Source organism: Acomys minous (genome assembly GCF_964271855.1).
Source record: "Acomys minous genome assembly, chromosome: 14".
NCBI lineage: Eukaryota > Metazoa > Chordata > Mammalia > Rodentia > Muridae > Acomys > Acomys minous.
In genome coordinates, this window is record NC_140496.1 from 84,950,824 (window position 1) to 84,970,608 (window position 19,785).

Below are 19,785 nucleotides of genomic sequence, written 5' to 3' on the forward strand. Positions count from 1 at the left end.
GCTCTGGTATACACACTCTTTTATTGGAAAAAGTCATGGGCCGTCTCTTCCTACCCAAGCAGTAATTCTAGGTGCTTAAGTGTAAGAGGAAGGTGAAATCCAAAGACACACAAGTAAGTTAAGTCCATTGGAAACCAGGTGTCATGGGTGCGCTGTTACTGGTACTTAATCGAAAGATAGCGCTGAAATGCAAGAACTTGACTGAGTCCCTGCAAGCATCACTAGACCAGAGAGCGTTGTTGCTCTGCGTTCCCCAAGGTGGCCCCATCTGCTCCTTCCTGACACCGCGAGGTCTTCCTGTGCACCTGGCAGAACTCAACACAGAAGCTGTGGAGGTGATGCCTGCTTCCTCCAGGGATGCTAGTCAACCTGCAAGCAAGCGCATTCCTCTGGAAGCTTTAGGGAGCATTTATAGTTTTTTAATATTTGGTCATGTAAGCCATCACGAGGCCAGTTAGCACCCAGCTGGAGACCAAGGAGGCACCAGAGTTCTCCTACAGTGCTGACAGTGTCACTTGTCCTATTTGTGATTAGCTTTTCAAATACATCAGAGTTTGTGACTGGGTTTTAGCGGGAGGGTCGATGGGGGCAGAATGGAGGAGATGCATGCAAGGCAGAACACGTCACTGTCGTCTTGCGACTCTTCATTTGTGGTTTTTGGGATGATACGCTAACTTGTTTAGCACTAAGGAGAGGTGGATGGCATTGAAAGGCTCATTAGTCACCTAAAGCATATTAGGATCACTCAGGCTTTTCCCTCGGAGCCCCGGGAGTTACACATTCCGTTATGCTGGCTGCCTGCATGTGGAACCCTGAGTGCTTGTCTCTCTATAGGGTCTACTTTTTATTTCACTGGATTTGGGGAGGCTGGGGGATTTGAAGCGCTTGTCCTTGGGTCTGTAACGGAAGAGTTCTAGGTTTTTTCCTGTCAAGAAGTAGCATTTGTATTTATACTTCCGGTTGATTATATTCCACCTAAAGAACTTTGATATTGGTGGTGGTGGTGGTGGTGGTGGTGGGTGTGTGTGTGTGTGTGTGTGTGTGTGTGTGTGTGTGTGTGTGTGTGTGTGTGTGTGTGTCCATATTCTAAAGAGGACAGTCTTGAAAAATTGTGGTTTTTCAATATTCCCCTAAGCCTTTTCCCCTAGCTAATCTGTAACCCATAAACAGATTAGAGTACAGGAGCCTGCTTACTGCACACTTGGTTTTCAGTGGGTCATGTCTCCTCTCTATACCTAACTTTTCCTTTATCTCCAAATAATTTGGAAATAATACAGACTGAAGCGATTCTGTGAGCACTAAAAGGCCAAGGCTCTTTTCAAAGAAATGAGCACAGGGTCCTTTCCTCACCTAAATTAATGGTAATTCTTGCTTTGCTGAATCTTCGAGTTTTTCTACTTGGGCCAAAATGAGGTCTGCGTATTTTCATTAGACCTCAAGGTTTTCTTGCCCTCTCTTTCCCCCCAATTCCTTCTCTGATGCTTCCTTTGAGGAAACCCAGCCCTTCACTCTGTATACTTTATCCCATAGACTTTCTTCTGGAATGAATTTTATTTGGTTTTACTCTTTTGAACCCTGCATGTCTTATAAGCTGTTTGATTATACTCATATTTAATATTTCACAAAACTTTCTATAAGAATTTTACTGTATCAGTGTCTTAGTTAGGGTTAGATTGCTGTGAAGAGACACCAGGAGCATGGTAACTCTTCTAAAGGAAAACATTTCAGTGGACCTGGCTTACAGCTCAGAGCTTTAGTCCATTGTCGTCACGGCAGAAGGCATGGCAGCACACGGGAGGGAAGACATAGCGCTTGGAGAGGTAGCTGAGAGTTCCGTAGCCAGATCTGCTGGCAGCAGAAAGAGTGACACTGGACCTGGCTTGAGCACCTGAAACCCCTAAGCCCACCCCCAATGGCACACTTCTCCAACAAGGCCACTCCCCCTAACAGTGCCTCTCCCTACGGGCCTACAGGGGCCATTTTTATTCAAACCACCACAGCCAGTAATCTGAAGCACATAGATTTTTCGAGCATTTTGAAATATTTGGTATGGTTATAATAACAAAGCAGATAGGTTGAGGTATGTTTTTTTTTTTAAATCTTAATGTATGTGCAAAGGTTATTTGTTAACAATAACATCTGTATGTCATTCATTAATAAATTTAAATATTTGTAAAAGTGTTTGAACAGATACCAGAGGAAAACTAACATCATGGAAAGACTAAGAAGACATTCTTTTAATTATTAAATACCCTTTCTCACTAGAAAAGAGCCAAATTTCAGTAACATTGCTTGGTTTTAGTGGATTTGGTGATTTAGAAACGTAAAAGTTTTTTCTTTGTGATATATTATCCTACTTAGAACAAAAGCAGATATAGTTGTCTTTTTTTTTTTTTTTAAGTTTGAATGTATAAAGTTTCCTTTGTAGAGTCATACTCTTCTCGCACTCCACTCCTTCCGGAAGCAGTTCAGATGAGGAAGAAGCGCCCAGGGACCATGGTACCTGACAGGCAAGGGCTGTGTCAGACGCTGAGTTACACACCTCACCCCTGCACAGAGATCAGTAGGAAGTAGCTAAGTGCTGTAAACAGCAAACTAAAGCTCCACCATCATTGGAAAACTACGCCTTCTGTTTATTCAGGAGCCCTGGTTCTGCCTTTCTGCCTGCAGGAAAGACACCTGCTGTCGTTTTCATAGCTAAAGACAACAAGGCCTGGTCTGGTTAAAAGCTCCTTTTCTAAAATTAAAGGAAATCAAGGAAAGCGCTTTACTAACAACTGTTATATATTTCTTTACAAGAGGGGATAAGGCCTATTGAATGCAGAGTTTTGGGTATTTCCAAGAAAGTAGTTATTAGATAATTAAGTAAATTCACGGCGTGGTCTTGTGGTAGGATATGTGGGAGGGATTTCCCAGCTGGTATAGGAGGAGTTTATTGAACAGAAGTCAGGAAGATGTACGTCTCCTGCTCTGCAGACAGCACATGGGCTCTGGCCAGTGTGGACAGGTTGCTGTCTTGTGATGGGCTGTGACGTGCAGGGCATTCTCCTTCTTTAGACGTGGAAGCACACAAACCCGACACAGCAGGATCATGCCTTCACAGAGAACAGCTTCCGGTTATAGCCCCTCCCCGTTTTACAGGTAGATTACAGAGCCACAGCCTTTGATGACCTATCACTAGAAACGCTACCCAGTAGTTGTTGCTAGTCTTACTTTTAAGTTATCTAGTAGCTTTTTAAAATTTAATTTCTAGTTATACAAGAAGTCTCTGTTCATGAGAACAAAAACAGTGAAAAGGAAAAAAAAAGGAAGAAAAGCACACATACAAAGTCTTAAATGCCATTACCCACAGATGTTTACTCTTAGTATTTTGATGAATGCTCTTCCAATAATCTTTTGTCACAACTTAAACTCTCTGGAACAGAATATTTGAGTTTGACCAGCAACATGGCTTCCATAACGATATAATACAGATGGCTCCCAAGGTGCGTACGTTTTTCTGAGACATTAGTAAGTGAATCACTAACGCCTTAGGTCTTCTAGAAACTGGGCTGAGGAATAGCATCCTTTTCTAAAGGCGATTACATGGGCTTACAACAGCATCATTGGATAGTGATCCTTTTGAATGAAGGATTAAGCTAAAGATTATGATCTTATAAATTTCCTGTGTTACCTCACAAATCCTCAAAGGACCTTATTTGCCACAGTTTTGCATGGTGGTGGTGGTGGTGGTGGTGGTGGTGGTGTGTGTGTGTGTGTGTGTGTGTGTGTGTGTGTGTGTGTGTGTATGTATGTGTCAAGAATTTGACATACAGCAAAGGAGTGAGTTTTTATGAAACTGCCTAATTCTGTAATCTGAAATGTGCCAGGTGAGACATCATTAATCTGAAGTAACCTTGGCTATCTGTTGATTGGCAGAAAAAAATTAAAATGAGTAACATGAGTGGGTGCTAGACATTCCTGTTGGGGAGATTCCTCTGAGTAGCTCTGAGCCTTCCTTCTTCAGTAGCACGCATGTTGGGGAGATTCCTCTGAGTAGCTCTGAGCCTTCCTTCTTCAGTAGCACGCATGTCCTCGAGGTACGGATGCGAGCAGACAGCCAAAACAAAACAGTTGGGCCCTTGGTGGTGCAGAAGCACTGCTGGCTCACTCTATGGTTCTGCTGGTTCGGCACTAAGACTTCTCTGAACATAGTCCCTTCCTTTCCTGTGTGAGACGATGTGTGGAGGCCACTGACGAGCCCAGTCTTAACAGTTCTTTCCTGAAAGCTTTCAGCATGTTTCCTCTTCATTTCCAAATAGTGGTGCTTGATGGTTTGGGGTGCTGCTGTGGTATTGACAGTGCCTGGGTCTCACTTGACTTGGCAATGACCTAGGAAGCATTCGTCTGGTTGGGATTTTTTTGTTTGTTTGTTTGTTTTGTTTTTGTTTTTTTCCTTCCTTGCAACTGTTTTTACCAGTACTGCCAGTGGATGGATTTGTTCAGTTAATAGCTAGCTCTCTTAGGAATTCATTGCCTACCATTCACTGCAGAGAATTCACGAGTGAAAATCGGCACAGGCTTTCTGATTCCTTCTTAGTCTCACTTACAACTAAATTTTTATACTTGCTTGAGGCTGCCAAACAACCCCCACTGAATTCATTGCTATATCAGAGACTACTCATTGTTTACAGAGTCCTAAGACTTAGCGCCAGATGTGTATAATTCAAATGACTGATTTTTTTTTTGAGAATATTTCATTGCCTGCCCAATGCAAGTTCTTAATGTGAGCAATGGGTTTCTTTGACACCTTTCATTTATGATGATACAATGGCTCACAGAGAAGTTTTTTCCCTTCCTCCTCCTCCACTCACATCCTGGAGATGTGAAAGAGCATTAGCAACATAACAGGGTGTGCTCAGGTGACGGGAGTAGCCAGGAGAGATGGTTGTTCATCGTTGCCCATTTTTTGTATTAATGTGGTAAAAAAAAATTGTCCAGTCATTTGGGGTTATCTTATGTATGGTAGTGTCTGGGTTCTCTGAAAGCATTTAACTTCAGATTAATCCCCATACTGACTTGGGTTAAATAAGTAAATAATCAAGAACGATGCATCAGAAAAATGAGCTAAGAAGATTTGCCTAGCCAGGTGTGGCACACGCCTTTAATCCCATCACTCGGGAGGCAGAGACAGGAGGATCTCTATGAGTTCGAGGCTAGCCTGGTCTACAAAGCAAATCGAGGACAACCAAAGCTACGCAGAGAAACCCTGTCTTGAAAAAGAAGAAGAAGAAGAAGAAGAAGAAGAAGAAGAAGAAGAAGAAGAAGAAGAAGAAGAAGAAGAAGAAGAAGAAGAAGACTGTCTCCAGGCTTGGATGGCTTTGGCGATTCTGCTGGACCTTCTGCTTCCTGCCATCTCACACATTTTTTTTCATCTGAAACCAAGGACTCATTTCCATCACAGCCAGAAGTAAAGGGATCACACTATTGCATCCTGTAATCTGCCACTTGATGCATAGAGTACGTACCTAATTTTTTTGTTCTTTTTGATAGCATGGCTCCTTAAGTTGATAGCTTGAGATCAAACAAAGTCATGACCCAGTATCTCCACTGAGATTGCTTTGTCTGCTTTCCGCCCCCTGTGTCTGACCTGTGGCTATTTTACTGGGCTTCCTTCCACCTGCCTTCATAATACGTTGACAATTACTCCTCTCACGGTCAAACACCAAGGTATGGTTACAAACTCAGTGGGACCTAAAAGTCAGCTCTAAATCAAGGATGCCAGCTTGCTAGAATTCCCAAAAATTGTGGACAAATGGATTGAACTAGAAATGATCATAATGAGTGAGTTCACCCAGAAGCAGAAAGAGTCAAATGGTATATACTTACTTATATCCAGACACTAGCCTAAGGGGCATGTCCCATGAAAGCTTTCACTTACCAAGAAAGTGGGTCAGAGGGGAGGGCATCCTATTGGGACTTTAGGCAAGAGAAGCATGGGTGAATGGGGAAATAGAAGGATCCAGAGTGTCCTAGAAAACTACAAGAAGAACATTATGATGGGCAGATCTGGGCCCAGGGGTCCTGCTCAAACTATGACACCAGCCAAGGACAAAACGGGAAGTAAACTTCCGAACCCCTACCCAGATCTAGCCAATGGACAGGACATTCTCCACAGTTGAGTGGAGAGTGGGGACTGACTTTCACACAAACTCTGGTGCCCCATTTTTGACCACATCCTCTTGATGAGGAGGCCTGATGGCACTCAGAGGAAGGATAGCAGCCTACCAAGAAAAAACTTGATACTCTATGAGCATATACAGTGGGGGAGGGGGGCTTCTCAGTCACAGACACAGGGGAGGGGAGTAGGAGGAAAGTGGGAGGGAAGAAGGAATGGGAGGAAACAAGGGATGGGCTAACAATTGAGATGTAATATGAATAAATTAATAAAATATTTTTTAAAAAGATCAGTGACTAGGAAAAAGATGTGTCGTGTTTATGGCCTTGAATTACAAGAAAAACTTTCACTGGTGGTGGTGGCGTATGCCTTTAATCCCAACACTTGGGAAGTAGAGGCAGGCAGATGGATCTCTGAGTTCAAGGCAGCCTGGTCTACAGAGTGAGTTACAGGACAGCTAAGGCTACAGAGAGAAACCCTATCTGAAAAAAATGAGAGAGAGAGACAGAGAGAGACAGAGAGAGACTGAGAGACAGAGACAGACAGGCAGGCAGACAGACAAACTCTCCCTGTAATATCTGTAATTCACAGGTCCAGGGCAGTGGCCTGCTCTGACAATGCAGTTGGTCTGTCTGCTCCCTAGTTCTCTTGACCAAGCACTTTCGGATCAACAGACTATGGCCGCTGTTGTCCTAATTCCCTGCTTACATGTCCAAAAAAGTGTAGGTTCTTAAGTAAATTTCAAATAGTTTCTGAAACTGGCTGTAGAAATGAACTCTGGGCTTATAAACAGTCTGTATAGTTGGGCTAAATGTCTGTGCGCGCGCACACACACACACACACACACACACACACACACACACACACACACACACACACACACACCCTGCCTTCACGGTTGTTTATTATGAGATGACTGAACTTGTTTTCACCGCTAATTTTCCCCTTTAAGTATTCTATGCTAAGTCGAGTTTATAAAACAACTACTGAAAAGAGGGGAAAGTGGATAGCATAATAAAAAAGATTAGTATGCATATTTTCACAGGGAAAACATAATTGGCAAAAGTTCTAGCTAACAAACTCTTGGAGTATCTCTGCAAAAAATTGCCCATAATTTCTCGCTGTTGTTGTGGTCAGTTGGTTTTTTTTTTTTTTATAGGATTACAATTCATGTTCATGTTCTTTTTGACTCCCATGAAGTACACAGCCTCTGCACCCTAATGAGAGTCCTGTCTTGGCTTTGGATTACGGAAATTCCATACACACACAGTTCCACCGGCCCCTTTGACACAAAATGCTGTGTGGGCCTGGAAGTTTCCAGACTGGTGATGGTCAGAGTGGTCTCAGCCTCCCTGTCCTCTAGTTCTGGTTTTCTTAAAAAGCTAACCCCGTGATGTGTTCTGTAAACCCGTAAGTGGATTTATAATTTAAAACAACATTTAGTACTCATGCATGTCCCATCTTTGCTCCAACGGATGGGATCTAATAAAGAAAGACAGCCAAATTGAGTCTAATTACTGAGCATAAAATAAGAAATCTTTAGGGGCTGGAGAGAGGCGTTGGCTCCACAGTTAAGAACACTTGCTGCTCTTACAGACAGCCCAAGCTGTTTCCAAACCCATATCTAGGGCATCTGATGGCCTGTCTGGCTTCTGTGTCACTATATGCATGTGCTTAATAAATAGCATTCATACAGGCTCACATATACACATAGAAGTAAAAATAACAAATCTCTAAAATTTGTCTTTAAAACTACCTTTTAACAAAACAAAGTCACCAGAAATCTTTTCCATTAGAAGCATTTTGTAGTGAAAACCACATAAGCTGAAGACAAAAATTATTTCTTCCTTCACCCGCCCACCAGAAGTTGCAAAGTATTGTTTCTTCATGCAGACCCATAGCTGTGAGCCAAGTGTTGTGGCGCAAGCCTTTCCCTCCAGCACCAGCCTGGTACCACACAGGAGAATGGAGAGAGTTCTAGGTCACCTTGGGCTGCCATAGGACCCTATCTGAAAACCCATAAAGTTAAATAAAAACATAGACGTAGTTAAGTAACTGTATGAGCAAGTGAGTGTCCTTGCTGTGACATTAGTGACGGGGGCACAGTAAGAAATCCATTCAGATATTATTTTGCCGACTGGGAAATGTTGTCAGCAGCTGGCTTGGGAATGTTCCAGGACTCCTTTATTGTTTCCTGTTTTGGGTCAAGTCCAAAAGTGAAGAGAATTTCACTGCCAAGTTGCCAGGCTGTTTGGATGACTCTGATCATTTACTGGGAAGGCTGAGTAGGACATGGACCTGGGTCGAGGTACACAGGGGGAGAGCACCCTTTAACCAGCATTTTTGTGGGAGCCTCCCTCAAGGGCTGGTCTACTGCCCAGAGCCCACCCCTACCCAAGCCTTCTGCAGAAAGGACAGGAGAAGAAAGGCAGAGCCAGCCACCATGGAGCTGAGGGAGGAAGATGCCCTCCATATTTAGCGGGAAATGTTCACTGTTCCAAAACTTGTTTTACCTTAATTTAAAATGAATAGCTTTCCTCTGTTGAAAACAGAGAGATTATAGGCTTTCCTCAAAGTTTATAACAACCAATTTATACAATTTATGTCAGGTTTTTTTTTATCCACACCATCCTACAAACAACCTACTCAGAATATACTAACTAGGTTTGTAACCTTTAATTATGGCAGGCAAGCTCTTTCAATAGTCAGAACAGCCAAGTATTTCTGAACTGTTATAGCTCAGGATCAACTTTCCCATGGGAATAAGACTCAAGCAGGGATTGTCAGAACACATAGATCCATATCCATGTAACTTCGTGTTTCAAAACATTTATTATTATTATTATTATGATGATGATGATGATGATGATGATGATGTGTGTTTTTTGAGACAGCGTTTCCTGTGTAGCCTTGGCTGTCCTAGACTCACTTTGTAGACCAGGCTGGCTTTGAACTCACAGCAATCCACCTGCCTCTGCCTCCCGAGTGCTGGGGTTAAAGGCGTGTACCATCACACCTAGCTCAAAACATGATTTTAAACACAGCGAATACATTCTAACAGTAGTTTTCCATCCTGGGGCTGGGGGTTCTTTATTTGAAAGCGTGGCCCTGATGGCTGGTTGATTTAGCACTCCCATTTAGTGGGGACATGAATAGCACTGCTGGAGTTTACCAGCAGGAATTGTCGCAGCTGGTCCAGAGTGGTAGCACACTAATGTAGCATGGTGCAAGGGCCTGGGAGGCAGAGGCAGGAGGCTTGCAATTTTGAGGATGGCCTGGGCTAAAAACAGCAAGTCAGTCTGGCAGTATAGCTCAGTGCATTGGAGCGTCTGCTCAGCCCACCCAAAGTCCATCCCCAACACTGTTTCCACCTGGGTCAGACTGGGGACCTAACGACTTGCCCAGTCAGCAGAATTGCTAAGGTGATGCAAGGGCTGCTCCTTCATGGCTGTGTTTGAAATTGTCTCTTGAATATAGCATAGATATGGGGGAAGGGGGTACACATTTCACCGAATTGTATGCATTAGCCACAGCATATCATATAAAAGGAATATTTCAGAATGCTGCGATCCGTGTTCCTATGAGCTTACAGAGTGGGAAGACATGTCCCCCACAGACATGGACACAGACAGCATGGTCTAACTTGAAAGTGCTCTTTGCTCAGTCCCATTTTTTTTTTTTAAGATTTATTTTATTTATTGCATATGAGTGCTTTACAGAAGAGGGCAGCAGATCTCATTATAGATGGTTGTGAGCCACCATGTGGTTGCGGGAATTGAACTCAGGACCTCTTGAAGAGCAGATGGCACTCTTAACCACTGAGCCATCTCTCCAGCCCAGTCCCATGTTACATGCCTGGACAGCCAGAGTTTTGAACGGGGCTAGGTAGCTTTGGTTTGTGAGAACGTTTGGGCTGGGGTATGGCTCCCTGGTTAGAGTGCTGCCGAAAGGAGATAAGTGAGGAAGACAAGAGAGGGCTTCTCAAGCTCCTGGCTTGGCGGCCATTACATACAAGCATCTGACTGTTAAGAAAAATTGTGTTTTCAGTGTTCTCCCGTCAAGCCTTGGAGCCTCTGGTGGCTGAGCCTGAAAACCTGCATCTATTATAACAGCCACAGTTCCAGGCTCCAGCCTAGACGTCTCTTTTCAACAGCCAGGGGCTGTAGGACATGTCAAAACAGGGAGCCCAGTGTGGCCTGCTGTGCTCTGGCCAGTCTGACTGGGATTCTCGCCCACTTGGCATGCTTGTCTGTATTCATAAGCTGACCTCTCTACTGCCAGTTTCACCACCCCTGTGGACTATTAACTAGTTGCCTTCACCTGAGATAACAGCACTGCTCTGGGTAAACTTTCACTTCAGGGAGTGGCTTTTTTTTTTCCCCAGTCCGCTTCCTAGTTGGCCAAGTGCCATCTTGGCAGAGCCGGGAGAGACGGTTAACCCTAGAGCGAGTCTGTTCCCTCTGGTGACTTCTGAGAGGGAGTGATCTGAATCCCTGCTTCACATCAGTCTACGTTTTCTTTCGTCAGAAGTTCACCTTGCCTCAAACCTAGCAGGCTCTGAAGAGCCTTAGGAAATGTTTTTAGTCAACTAAGAATTCCTTACAAGTTAATCAGAAAATAAGTTAATAATTAAATTAGTTCCTCTTTATCTCAAGACTCCTATTGCTGAGGCCAGTGCCCTTAGTTCTTTCTTCCTTGCCATGCGACACCCGTGACTGTTTCAGAGAGCTGCTAAAAGACCATTACAAATTTGTCTTTCTTTCATGTCTGTTGTTACAATTTACCAGCCACCAGCATTCTTGGGAATAAGAGAGCTACCCCTGTTTAGTTACCCTATCGTGTGATAATAATAGATATTCTTTATTTAAAAACACATACTTGTATATGTTAAAAATGCAGAATTTCTTATAGCCCGTGTTTGGTCTTTCTCCACGTGGCAACCTACATTATCTCTAAAAGTATAAACCATATGATATCCCAATAAAAATGATTTTATTGTTGCTAGTTATTGTGCCTTATAAAATCTTCAGAGGCTCTACAAGCTGTGGGCCATACTACCTACAAAGCCAAATCTCATCCCCACCCCAGTACGACGAGCCTTCCTGGCCTTGGACTAGCATGCCCGGCTTGTCTGCTGTGAGCCTTGTCTGCCCAGTGTGTTCATACCAAGGCTGGATAGGACAGGTGCCTTCTCAGGATTCCATTATCAGCTCCCCTGTCACCACTTTGGTTTCCCATCTCATCGATTGCCCCGCCCCCTCATACTCACACAGTCATGTTGTCAAGATTTGTCATTACTAAGCATATTTAAGCACTACATGAAATCAAATACAAGTGTGTGTGTGTGTGTGTGTGTGTGTGTGTGTGTGTGTGTGTGTGTGTATGTCTGTGGCTGTGGCTGGCTGGCTGGCTGGCTGATTTTAGCAGAATATAGTATTGGTAAAACAGATTTCTTTCCTGTCTTGGTTTTCTTAGTTCTGGGATCCTAAGGAGAACCTCACATGTAATAAGTGTAGACTAAGTCTTTCTAAAAATAAACCCAGATAGAGACACTCTAATTAAACCAGAGTTTTTTTGTAGGTGGTTGTCTGTGTGTTCCCCAGCTTATTTCAGGTGAGACACTAATTCCTGTTGTGACTGTTTTAACTAGTTACGGCATTTACATGGACCTGCCTGAACACAGAAAGCTCCATTGGTTTGAGATGACCGTGGTGGTCCTGACTGACTCTGTGTTCGTCCTGCAAATCTGACCCAGCTATCATTGAGACAGTTCTGTCCTTAGCCAGTCTCATCTCATGACATCCATGAACTGATTTGTAGCTTGACATGCAGGGTCGCTCTCCAACAGGGCCTCCCCAGATCCCCTTGCAGGAGACTGGCTGTGACACGGTGTCCATGTCTGTAATCTGCTTGCTGTGTTCTGTCACGTTGCTCTGGCTTTTGTGGCCTACAGCAGGCCTGTGCCTGCTACAGCTTCAGTCAACTTGTGTTTCATCTCTTCATTGTCAGAACTTTTGATTAATTTCAAGAAGCCACTTTAGCACTTTTATCAAAAGCTCATCCTACTGTGTGGGCAGGTGGGTGATGCTTGGACAAAGCCTTCCTATAGAAGAGCACAGGCTGGCCAATACTTTTACCGTACATTTTCCCCTTTTCCCTTAACATCTTAATTGTCATCAATCAAGAAACACACCTAACTTGTCTTAGTAAATCTAAAAACCCTTTCCCAGTACAGCTTCCTCTCCCCCCTTTTTTTTTTTTACTTTTGATATCAACTATTCTCTCTGTGTGTGTGTGTGTGTGTATCAAGTGTGTTAACCTAACAACATTGTATATCTTGCCAAATTAAAAGATAACTGCCCATTTCCACTTCCCTTACCTTGGTGCACCCCTGGGAGTCACCACTTTCCTTTCTTCGGTCTATACATGTTTGACTTATTTGACAATCTAAGTCACATAGAAGTTGTCATTTTGTAGTGGGCTTATTTCACTTATCACAAAGTCCTCGGGGTTTGCCCTTGGTGTAGCTTGTGTCAGGATTTCTTTTTGTGGCCCACTGATACATCATCTGACAATTCCGTTCATTCACTGACAGACACTTGGGTTACTCCTGCCTCTAACACTGTTATGAATAAGGTTCCTGGAACGTGTGTGTGAAGATAACTTTTTAAGGCTTCTTTTTAGTTCTTGTTGATAAACTGTCTGCCCCGGCTGAGACTGCTGAATAATGTGGTCATGTGATTTCAACTTTTAGGAGGACTGCCATACTGCACACGTTACAGCTGAAAAGCTGAATAGTGTTGGTTAGAAGGTAAATTCCTATACTTAATCTATTTTTATTATGTGTATAAGTGTTTTGCCTGCATGGATGGCTGTGGACAATATGTGTGTGCCTTGTGCCTGAGAAGGTCAGAAGAGGACATAAGATCCCCAGGAACTTGAGGTACAGGATGAGCCACCATGTAGGTGCTAGGAATTGAACCTTGATCTTCTCAAAGAGCAACCAGTGCTTGTAACTTCTAATGTATCTATCCCTGCCCAAATTCCTGTGATTCTTTTTTGTAATTGTTTTTCAATGTGCATTGGTGTTTTGCCTGCATGCATGCCTGTGTGAGGATGCCGGGTCCCTGGAACTGGAGTCACAGACAGTTGTAAGCTACCATAGGAGTGCTGGGAATCGAACTTGGGTCCTCTGGAAGAGGAGCCAGTGCTCTTAACCACTGAGCCACCTCTCCAGCCTTCCCCTGTGATTCCTGTTTTTGTTTTTGGAGACAGGGTTTCTCTGTGTAATGAGAACCCTGGCCTGTCTTGGACTTACTTTGTAGACCAGGCTAGCCTGGAACCCACAGAGATCTGCCAGCCTCAGCCTCCAGGGTGCTTGGGATTAAAGGCATGCGACACCAAGCCTAGCTGTAAAAGGTACCTCTTTTTCTTTTATTCTCTCTCTCTCTCTCTCTCTCTCTCTCTCTCTCTCTCTCTCTCTCTCCCCCTTTCTCTCTCTCTCTCTCTCTCTCTCTCCTGTGATTCTTAATAAAAGTACAAAGACTTGTTTTTATAAGCCTTGTCTCTATTTTTTTTTCTTTAATCCTGCAGACTCGGTGTTCTGGAGGATCACTGTCAAGATGCTAGGAGTTAGGCACTCAAGCAAGTCAGTTAGGGTTGGTTCACAGGCCATACCAATCTGTCTTTCTCATCTCAAGGTGGTGAACTGAAGTGTATGAAAACAAATGTTTCAGATAAAGGGCCTGTGGGGATGGACCTTGCCTTCTCTGTGCTCATCTGACAAAGCGCTTGCCAAGCCCCAGGGAACAATCCTGCTTTCTCAGTTAGGTCTCTGCAGTAAAACATTCTGATCAAAAGCAACTTGGGGAGAGAAAGTTTTAATTCATCTTACAACTCTTGGGTTACAGTTAATATCTAAGGGAAATAAGAGCAAAAATTCTGGAGGCAGGAACTGGAGAAACCAAGCTGCTCCCATGGCTTGCACAGTTGGCTCTTTTCTACACCCTTGGACCATCCTGGAACCATCCACAGTCAAAAGTCAATTCACATCAAAAATCAATTTTTAAAATGCCCGGCAGGCTTGCCTATAGGACAATCTGATGGGGGCATTTTCTCAATCGTGGTTCCATCTTCTCAGGTGACTCTAGTTTGTGTCAAGATGACAACAACAAAACAAACAAAAACAACTACCCAACATACTTATACCGCTACCCAAACCTATCTCTGCCTTTCCTTAACCAGTCGAAGATATCATTTAAAAAGGAATATCTTTTCCTATCATCTCTTTCCAGATAACTATTTGGTCATTTGCTTGGTAAAGAAAAATGCCAGGTTCCTCATGTGGATGGATGCCTGGCTTCCTGTTCAAAGGGTTATATGCACTTGTGAGCTTTGCCAAGGTGGCGGGGGTGGGGGTGGGAGTCAGGGAGAGACACAGGAGGGAAGATTGAGACTGAAAGGTTAGGTGGGGAGAGAAATCCCACTTAGTGGTCTAAGATGGAAGCTCTGTTCCCTCTAAAAGGAAGATACTTTATTCCCTTGAGAGGGGAGGGGGGGGGAGTTAGTGATAGAGAAAGGCACATTACTATTTAGTGAATGAATATGCCCCACCCTGTAAAAATAATTAGATATGTGGAAAAGCAAAACTAACCTCCTTTCAATGAAGAGTACAGCCTATCACCACCTATTAACTTTACCTCTTCTGATATGCCTTGTGATACTAACGGTCTAGTTATGTCATGAGAATGACAATTTCCAAAGGAACTAATGTGCTGTTTAAGTGTGACCCAGAGCTGATGGGCCTTTAGGCTAATGTGCCCAAAGGAAGAAACTGGATATGTGAAAGAGCAAAAGCTTAGTGATTTGTGGCTCCTCTCTTCCTTGAAGGTGTAAGTCTGAGCTCTGGGCTCCTGAGGGGTACCCGTTCCAGCCCGTTCATTTCGAGGTTGTGAGAAACTGAGCCACTGTGGCCTCACTCTACCTCCCTCTGCTCCTGGGTTAGGTTGAATTAGGTCGCAGGGAGAGGCTGCACACAAACTGTTCTGTAGAACATGCTTGAGGAACTCTACCCTCGAGACTGTCATTAGTCAACCCGTGGAGGAGTTTGGTTTCCTCCTGTGGCTGTGAAGTGCTGCTGATGGAGCAAGGCTATTGGCACTGGAATCATTACTGCACTAATGATCTGCTCATATTCCAAATGCGATGGGCTTTATGGAGAAACAGGATGACTAACCATTTTTGTGGTGCTCATGAGACAGTTTTTGTTGTTGTTGGTGTTGGTGTTGGTGGTGGTTTTTGGTTGGTTGGTTGGTTGGTTGATTTTGGGGTGTTGTTTTCTTTTGTTGATTTGCTTTGGTTTGGTTTTTGGCTTCAGTGTTAATCTTCACTGTAGCCTCTTTCATTTCAGGTTCTTTCTAGTCCGTATAACTGTGAGGCTCTCTAGTAATCCCGTCCATAATGGTGGTGTTTTGTTCTCACTATAATAGTCCAGACACCTGCGATTTATTCTTCCCATATGAAATTGGGTCTGGGCAAGTCTTCTCAGGACTTCTCAGTGGATTGGGCAGCACTGCATTCATTAGTGGTTGAGAGAAAAAGATAACTCAGAGGAGAAAGTATATCTGCACAAGACACTGACTTTGGAAAGTTAAACAGAGCTCTCGATTCAAACTCAAGGAGAAGGGTTCTTGCTTGAATGTCTGTGGCTCATAAATGGGTGACTCCCTCCAGTGATTACAGACTGTAGAGTCATGCACATGCTTAGGGAGCAAGAGGACAGGCAAGATGGTATCTTGAAGTGGGAAGTCTCCAGAATGTTCTTAGACTAGAGCTAGCACCAATCATTGCTCCCAACACTTGGTCTGAGCTTTGTCCCAGGCATTGAAATTGTTTTAGGGCTTGCTGGAGGTTTTGTTTGGTTGGTTGGTTGGTTTGGTTTTGGGTTTTTTTGTTTGTTTGTTTGTTTGTTTTTGGACAAACCAAGTCACTCCCCTAAGTGACAGCCTGGTGAGTTTTCAGATGCAACTCTAAGCTAAGCTACAGACTGTCTGCTGCATAGGAACTGGAGGTCCTCGGGCTAGCCCACAACCCTCTTGCTTCCTATGCCTTCGCCTATGAAATAGAGATGATAATGCCTCATGGAGCTAGGGGATTGCATCACCTTAGGGCTCAATGAAGTTTCTCAAACATGAGACATACTGAGATGGTTGCAGAATCAAGCTTGAGCCGGGCCCATCTGAAGCTGCCATTGGTAGGTCTGGAACTGAGGATGCGTATGGCAGTGACACTTCCCTTACTGGTCCCGAGGGAACTCAAGCCACAACTTATCTGGCTATATCTGCTAGCCGGATAGATACCCATAATAGTTGCTTCAGCATAGGAAGATCTTGTGGCATTTTGAAAACCTATGATCCCACACTAAGGTGTCAGATCCGACAGCCATACATCTTATTCCCTACGGCAGCTGTTAATGGGCATCCACCGTGGTACCCGTTACCCTCATGATTTATTGTAACTCCTCTTTGCCACTCGCCTCCCCACTCTGCAAGGCTAATCAAGTTAAGTCATTAACACTTGGCCCCAGAGTGTCAGTACCTTTGCCAGGTGGGTCACATCCAAGTCATACGCTCCAGCTATAGGGACCATGCTCAGCTATGCTTAACATGTCAGGTTACTGGGAGACAAGGAGTTATTATTAAACAACATTTGGACCCTTAAGGCTTTTCTTTTTTTATTATTATTATTTTTTAAATTTTTCTGAAGATGAAACAAAGCCAGCTCATCCTATCCGACATAATCAGAACAACCGCTTAAAGAAGGAGTTCCCTGGCTTCAAACCAAGGGGCTGTTGTAAACTAGAGACAGCAGCTGTACCCTGCATACCCACCAGAGTACACAGTCTTCTGGGGGCACACTATGAGCCACTTCCAAAGCCTCTCTGTTCTCTGAGACTTTTCCCACTGACCGTGGCCTGCACGAAGCCTTCAGGCCTAGTGGACTCCATACCGCAACATGTAGCATTTACTTAGCCTATGAGCGCAATGAATTGTTTTAAGTTACTTGTCAGATGGCATGACATGAATATGAGCTGGGAGCTACTTCTCGATTCCAGTGTGACGTGTTGTTTTCCTCTTTATCACGAGCTGGGCTCATCTTTACCCCTAGTGCTTTCCTTTCTTATCGTCATCTTCAGTTCCAAGTACTCATTTCTATCCTTTTGCATGAGTGTTGCTCTTCAAGAAGGAAGCATCCATAACATTAGCGCTCTGAAGGTATCTTAATTAAATACTAAAAATGAATCCCAAAGACAATATGAAATCGACACTATACGTATTAGAAATGAGAGTTTCATAACACACAGAAATCTACTACTTTGTGTGTTGATTAAAAATATAAACTGGTTTAAAAATGAAAGGAAACAATGAGAGCTTAGAATTCGTTTTCCAGTAGCTTCTTGGGGGGAAAGAAGAGGGTTGTATTGTACTTCTGAGTCCAAATACTTGAATATAAGGTTAAGAGCACTGTCTTGTTCCAGAGGACCCAGGTTAAATCCTCAGCATCCACATGGTGGCTCCCAGGGGAGTCTAACACCCTCTTCTGGCCTCTATGGGCACTGCAGGCCAATGATGCACAGACATACATCAAGCTACATAAAATAAAATTTTAAATTAATACATAAAGCCTACAGAAATGCTTCTCAACATCAAAGCTAAAGAAAAATTATATAGTTATATACACTTCGCATGGTGGAGGGACAGAGTAAGCAATCAGATATCTTAGATTAGTTAGCTGCTGGCTTAATGCACAAAAAACAGTCCATACTTTGGCTTGCTGTGTTGTTGAAAAACAGTTTAGTAAAGGCTAAACACTCCTCCCCTAGAGCCTGACATTCTCTACTGAGAATGCAGCCTTCTGGGGTAGAAAGGCTCAGGAGGTGATCTACGTGTCACTGGTAGAGATGAAAGGGGTGTAGCGATGCCTAGATTCTGGACCACATTAGCAGTCTGCATCCTCTCCTAGTGTAAATCCACTACAGTGGATGCTGGGTGGTGGTTGGTTTTGGGGGTGGGACTTGTATTTTTCATTTCTATGATCCTGTTCTGGGATCACTGGACATCCCACTGTGGATATTGTCCAAGAACAATGTCAGCTCAGATTTTTGTTATCAGAAATATCAGCAGCCTCTCCTGTGTTTATAAAGGGCTGCTACTGCTGGGTCAGTTGGTAGGTTTTAACAAATGACAAAATCTCAGACACCTATTACAATAGAAGTATCAAAGCAGCTTTGTTACCCAATCTTGGAAGTAATTATACCTTTGCAATTGCTTTTGATATATATGCCTTAGCTGCAAGGTATTTGGATTCTAAATGGTCCCTTAGGGAAACACCACCAGCTATCTCCACGGTATGCACCAAATGTACAATTACGTCCAGGATTGGGTAAAGAAATCATTTTATGGTGTGTGTGTCTTTCATGTGTCAAATGCCTGTTACCCACAGCACGTCACAGAGGTGCTTTGCCTTCCCCGTGAGTACTTCAGTATCTGACACTTGCCTCTAATTAACCACTTACTTGGTGGCTCAGTAAATGAATCAGACTTTTCTCCAACAATCCTAGTGCCGGTTTGTGATTAATGCATAGTGTTTAATATTTCATCTCCTCTTCACACCGAACAGTCAGGCTCATAAGCCTTGTCTCTAGTACCTCTATTATTGTTTATCCAGTGTATCTGGTGATCAGCCACTCATTTAAGCAGTTTTTTAAAATGTCAGTCTAATTCGTGTGCTTGGTTTTGTTTTCTGTTTTTTTTTTTTTTTTTTTTTTAATAAATAATACTGAGTGCTTATACTTGGGGTAAAAAGAACATGGTTCTTGACAACCTGTGGGTTCTTCCTTCCCAGTTTAGTGTCAACTAGCTATTCCAGGTGTCTCCTGTAGTAACTCAGCACACACTTCCTTGCACTCACTCTGAATCAGGAGGCTAGAGGTAGCACCACAGCTAAGCAGGGCACTGCATCCACTTCCTCGCTGCAATTATGCCTAACATGGTGGGGAGGGCAGCGAGGCATACTACTGCCTCCCAGGGCATTCTGTTCTCCCATGGCTGTTAAAAAAGAAAACAAAGCTAAGCTTAGTGAGAGAAAGCATATACCCTTCAGAACTAATAAACACCTTAGAGTGTGATGAGTGTGACTTTACAGCAGGAATTCATGACTTTACAGGCATTACTGTGGTGGTCAGCTGCCCATAGTATCCACAGACTCCTGGGAGTACATGCTCCTGGGAGTACTCTTTGTCAGCTGACTAAATAAGGCACTCAGAGGACGGGACTTGATACCCTATGAGCATATACAGGGGGAGGAAATCCCCCTCAGGAACAGTCATAGGGGAGGGGAATAAGGGGAAAATGGGAGGGAAGGAAGAATGGGAGGATACAAGGGATGGGATAATCTTTGAGATGTAACAAGAATAAATTAATAAAAAATTAAAAAAAAAAATATATATACCACGCACAGGAATTAGCTGTTTTTCCATGCCAAAAACCTCTCTTTCAGGGTGTTCATTGGGAAATGCTGCTGTCCGCCCAATTATGAACTTGTTAGCTTATGTAGATTGTGGAAAGGGT

General features: G+C 43.5%; 1 protein-coding gene across 2 annotated transcripts in view; it reads left to right on the top strand.

The window, feature by feature from the left end:
* Positions 1-19,785, top strand: part of ELOVL6 (ELOVL fatty acid elongase 6) — a 103,405-nt gene that overhangs the window by 73,088 nt on the left and 10,532 nt on the right. The gene's annotated exons all lie outside the window — the stretch shown is intronic.